The following is a 5,443-nucleotide window of genomic DNA, read 5'->3' on the forward strand; positions in this document are numbered from 1 at the left end:
TCTGCTTTCCTGTACCACGTATACACACACACTTTCATGGTTCCACTTGCCCACACATCCATCACTGTGTAGTCATCTACTTTGGTAGTTTACTTGTTATCTTGATTCATATCTCTCTGGCACTTGGTCCTTGCCTCTGCAGGACAGACTGAAGGCTATGGAATAAGCCTTCTGAATTTCATCCAGATGTGTCCAGATGGAGTTAAATGAAGACGATGGTGGGATACGCTTATGGGAATCCCAGTGGTAATTTCTTTGTGTCAAGGACAATCCAAGCAAGGTTAAGGGACCATTAAGACCAGAATGTAGTCAGTGATCATATTCCTGTAATTTAGCCCTGGTGGGCCTGGAGAATTTGCAAAATGGCAAACCAGCCTGTAGACTCTACTTCTTACCCTACCTCCCACTCCCCATCTCCCTTTGAAGATAAGTTCTCCTTGGTGCCACTGCTGAAAGGAAGGGAAGGGAAGGAGGAAGAAGGAAGGAAAAGGAATTAGGAAGGGAAGAGAAGGAGGAAGGTAGGGAAAAGAGAAAGTCTTTTCCAAAGGTCCAAAAGTGTCTGTAATAATTGTTACTTTTAGGATGACTAACTTTTAAGAATTGAAGGAGAGACTGTGCATGGTGTTACATGCCTGTAATTCCAGTTACATGGGAAGTATAGATAAGATTGTAGTCTAATGTTGGCCCTGAGCAGAAAGTGTGGGCCCCAATATGAAAAGTAACTAAAGCAAGGGCTTGTGGAATAGCTCAAGTGGTAGAGTGCCTGCCTAGCAAGTGTGAGGCCCTGAGTCCAAACCCCAGTACCAGAAAAAAAAGGAAAGAAAAGAATTGGAGGAGACTTTGAAGGTCAACTGCCTCAGAACTGCTTCATAATCAATGCAACTGACTGCTTGGCCACAGTTATGCATGTGAAATATGCAGAAGTCCAAGACTAAGAATTCAAGAGTTAATGGTGAGAGACAGGCTTGGGGTAAGCCAGCTGGGAGTGGCATGAGGAAACAGACAAGGAAAGGAAGTCGCAGAAGATACTAGTTTAATTTAACATGGATTTGGAGCCTGAATAACAGGTTGCTGTGCCTAGAACATCTCTTGGCAAGTACAGATGAGACATTCCAAAAAGTGAGGTCAGTATTAGAAAAGAGAAGGAAGTAATGAACTAACAAGGTGGATGCAGGTTCTCCTCTGAGAAACTGCAAAGTTCTTCCAGAGACTTGGGGAAGCAACTGTTCATCACATGGACTTACCATGACCTCCTGTGCTAATTTACTTTACCTATCAAAGGAGAAGCAAATTGTTTATCTTGTGTAGAGAATGCTGGTTTGAAATCATTTTTACTATCACAATATTTTTGAGTCTCTCCTGAAAGAATTAGCCTATTCATGAAAGAATACTACATAGAAACTCAAGTTCAGTGACAAGAGCCCCATCCCTCACAGTGTGTGTGTACACACACACCCAAATCATGTGTGGGTAATCTTTGGCAGAGGTCTTTGTTCTCTTCTCAGATTCAAACCCAAAATTCCAAGATCCAGGGAAAATTAATCTTGCCTCCTAAACCCTCTCTTCTAGAAATACTCCACTCCCTGCCCCCAGCTCATTTCTCTGACCAACTGATAATAAACAAACTAGAGTGCTCTGTTCACTGGAGCCCACAATGAGCACCTCAGACCATCTTATTCCCAGGAATTAGGAGATAAACTTCTCCAAATTATGCCCCTTTCTTGAAGAAACCTCCCAGAATGTGGCCTTTCTGGGTACCACTAGCCTCCTCTTCTCGATCTATTCCTGACCCTCCTCATGTGAGCTGTGGTCAGACACACTGGTCTCAGGCATGACCTCAAGCTTCAAGTTCCCAACTTCAGAGTATTAAAAGGAATATTGTAACTTCAATGCCCAAGTGTGCTTCCCAAATAGATGTTTAAAGCATTTACTTGCACTTAAAAGAAGGAAAGGAAGATGGCTGGATGGTGGGGGTAGGGAGTGGAAGGAGTAAACAAAACATAACCAGGAAGCAGCAACATCAGGAACAAAAAGCTTTATTGTGACAGAGAAAATAGGTCTATAATTGAATTTCAGCTCCTTGTCCTCCAAAGAACTGTATCCAAGAGGGGAAACCAGGCCAGGGAATCTCAGCTGTGGAACTTCTAGATCTCATAGTGAATGAGCTTGGGCAGACAGAAACTCAAAAGCATTTCATAAACCCTCCACAGGAAGATGGAAGAGGAGAAGCGTCAGGCTAGGCAAGACTTTGGCCAATATTGCTCATTTCTCCTCATGACCAAGGTCAACAGCACCCCCCTGAACAGCAGCCAGAACCCCCAGACTGCTGGCCACTGCCACAGCTGCTGCCACTGCTACCACCACTGCTGCCACCACTGCTGCAGCAGCCACTGCTTCCTCCACTGCTGCAGCAGCCACTGCTTCCTCCACTGCTGCAGCAGCCACTGCTTCCTCCACTGCTGCAGCAGCCACTGCTGCTGCCACTGCCACAGCCGCTAGAGCTCCGGTGTCTGTGTCGGAGAGATCGGCGGGGTCTGTGGTGGCTCAGGCAGCAGCCGCCACCCCCAGAGCTGCAGCAGCCCCCAGAGCTGGAGCCACAGCAGCTCCCAGAACCAAGGCTGCAGCAGGAAGAGACTGGAAGTGGGCAAGGGGACTTGGGTGGGCATTTGGGGGGACACTTAGGAGTACATTTGGGAGGGGGCTGGCACTGCTTCTGGCTTTGCTGGCAGGACATCTCAGCAAGAGCTGAATAAAGCTGAAAGACAAGACAGAAGTTTAAAGATTAAGTTATGAATTCATAAGAACTGTCTCTATCATGATCAGATATTAAAAACCCAATCTCCTAAAAGCAGTTATAAAAAATGTAGAAATGATTCCAACCTGGAAACTTCATACTTTCAAATGAATTCCTTGCAACTTCAAAAAGGTACTAATCCCTCATGCCCCACATAACTTTTGCCTTCTCCTTCCAGAAGAACCCTCCCTTCTAAACCTTTCTTTCTTCAATCTTTCTTCAAGATTGTCCTCAACCTCTACCCAGAGCCTCTTTCTGCCCAAAACGTCATCCTGGTCACAGAGATGTACTCTACCTGGCTCAGGCACTGGAGTAGATCACCCAGGAAGCAGGTGGACTGAGGTGCCGTGAGAAGCTTCTGCCTTTTATATACATGGGATCAGATCACGTGTGTGACTCCATCCCATCACATCCTAAGGACCCAATTCCTCCCTCCATAAGCATCTGAAGTATCAACCCACAGAAGAGCTCCTGAGAATTGCAGGCCTCATAGGATGGTGAGCAGCTATGCACATTTGCACATCACCTGCTAATCTCACAGGCAGTTCTGCTATGCTCCATATTTCCTGGGCAAATCTGATTCTAGACATCTGGGATGAGGAGAAGATCTATTTTCTCTTTGGAACAAGAAATGGGGGTAAAGGTCCCCAAGATGGGTATTAGATTCCCTTTTTTAAAATAAGGATAGAGATCCAACACAAAATCCCAGACCAAAGCCAATAGTCTAATGTCACTTGTTTCATTCTTAGATGATGCCATAACCTGGACCAAGAATGCTTGATATCCTGACGATGTTCTCTTAGGCATGTCTACTGCAGATGGTATGGCTTCTCTCCTCACCTGAACTTGACACACCAGGCAAGTTCATGAACAGCACTGATTCAGCACTAACAACCCCTTTGAATGAGCAGAAGAAGTCTAGGAAGAGCTTCTGTTTCCATCTCTGAAATAAGATATCTTTGGTCTATACTAGGTGAGGTAGTCAGAAACAGGTATATACTGAGGGTGGAGAGGGAAAACAGACACATCTGGAAGTTGCCATAAGTGAGGCTTCAGCTATGGTTATCCCTAAGGAAGAACTGAAAAGATTCTTTGGTATAAATAGCTTTAGGTAGAAACTCATCTCTGGATTTGGGGGACAGGGATTGGAGGATGGTAGAGGGCAAATGCACCTACATTTTGAAAGCCCATGATGGAATCCAAAGCACATTTTCCTTATAAAGAATGTTCTGAAGTTCACCAACATTAAGCCAGGCACTGGTGGCTCACGCCTATAATTCTAGCTACTTGGGAGGCTGAGATGAGGAAGGTCACAGTTCAAAGACAGCCTGGACAAAAAAATTCACCAAGACCCCATCTCAAAGGAAAAAAGTTTAGTGTGGTAGTGAACATCTGTCATCCAGCAACAGCAGGAATCTTAAAGTAGGAGAATCAGTCCAGGCTGTCCTGGACAAAAACTAAAACTCTATCTCAAAAATAATCAGAGCAAAAAGGGCTGGAGGCATGACTCAAATGCAAAGCCCTGAGTTCAGACCCCAATACAACAAAAAAAAGGTCACCAACATTGATTCAGCTGGAAAAAGTTGCCAGTATTTATTATAGTCATAATGAAAACTGCAGTGGGAGAATATAAGACTTGAGATAACACACAGTGCCTCCAGCCCATGCTGGATTAAGGAGCTGTAATGGGAGACAACGTGGCTCTATTGTAAGCCCGAGTTGGAAAGGAGGCTGCCTGGGACCAGATTTCTGCTCTCCACCTGTGCAACCTCAGGCCCCTTACTTAATCCTCACTGCAAAATGAGGCCAATAACAATCCTAAATAAGATAATACAAAGTTCTCAGAGGAGTTCCTAGATCCATGAATTCAAAATACTTATTTAGAATAATCTGTATTCATATATCCAAACAGCAAGTGACACCTCATAAATATGTACAGGTTTCATGTTTTATGCATTTTATGTATGCGTTAAAAATTAATTTAAAATATAAAATCTTGGGAATTTTCAAAAAAACAAAAATGTGTTTTAAAAAATCTAATCACTATGAATATCTTTATTTCTGCAAGAAAATGTTTTCTAAATCTCAAATCACTGATCTGTTTACTTTTGAAACCAAAACTATTTTTGTGATATCAGAGTTTAGCCTGTTTTCTAATAGCAAAAGAGTATTTGTGTGTCGCTGATGGGTGAGATTATAAATCACATTCATTATTTAAAAAATTTAAGTCACTTATAATCGAATCTTCAATTTTTTTTTTTTTTTGCAGCTCTGGGGATTGAACTTGGTACTCTACCCCTTGAGCCACATCTTTTCACTTTTTCTTTAGTTATTTTTCAGATGGGGCCTTGCACATTTAGCCCAGACCAAATCAGACTTTGATCTTCCTTCCTATGCCTTTCACATAGCTGAGATTACAGATATGCACCACCACCACACCCCACCTGTTCTTTAAGACAGGGTCTCACTAAATTTTTGCTCAGGTTAGCTGGCTTCAAACCATGATCCTCCTATTTCTCCCACCTAGGTAGCTAAGATTACAGGCATGAGACACTGTAACTGGCTATTAACTATTCTGTATCCTAATACTTGAGTAAGAGTTTATCTTACTAACTCGTCACATAACATTTGACTGTAAACATTCCCATG

At 43.2% G+C, this 5,443-nt stretch overlaps 1 long non-coding RNA gene across 1 annotated transcript; it reads right to left on the reverse strand.

Annotated features, from left to right (window-relative positions):
- Window positions 1–2,020: 2,020 nt before the first annotated feature.
- LOC141414108 (uncharacterized) lies at window positions 2,021–3,271 on the reverse strand. The gene is made up of 2 exons (XR_012439197.1): window positions 3,090–3,271; window positions 2,021–2,755 (listed from the first exon to the last, which is right to left on the reverse strand). It is a non-coding gene; the product is annotated as an uncharacterized lncRNA (long non-coding RNA).
- Between the last annotated feature and the right edge of the window lie 2,172 nt (window positions 3,272–5,443).

Source organism: Castor canadensis, chromosome 11 (assembly GCF_047511655.1).
Source record: "Castor canadensis chromosome 11, mCasCan1.hap1v2, whole genome shotgun sequence".
In the NCBI taxonomy this organism is placed as follows: domain Eukaryota; kingdom Metazoa; phylum Chordata; class Mammalia; order Rodentia; family Castoridae; genus Castor; species Castor canadensis.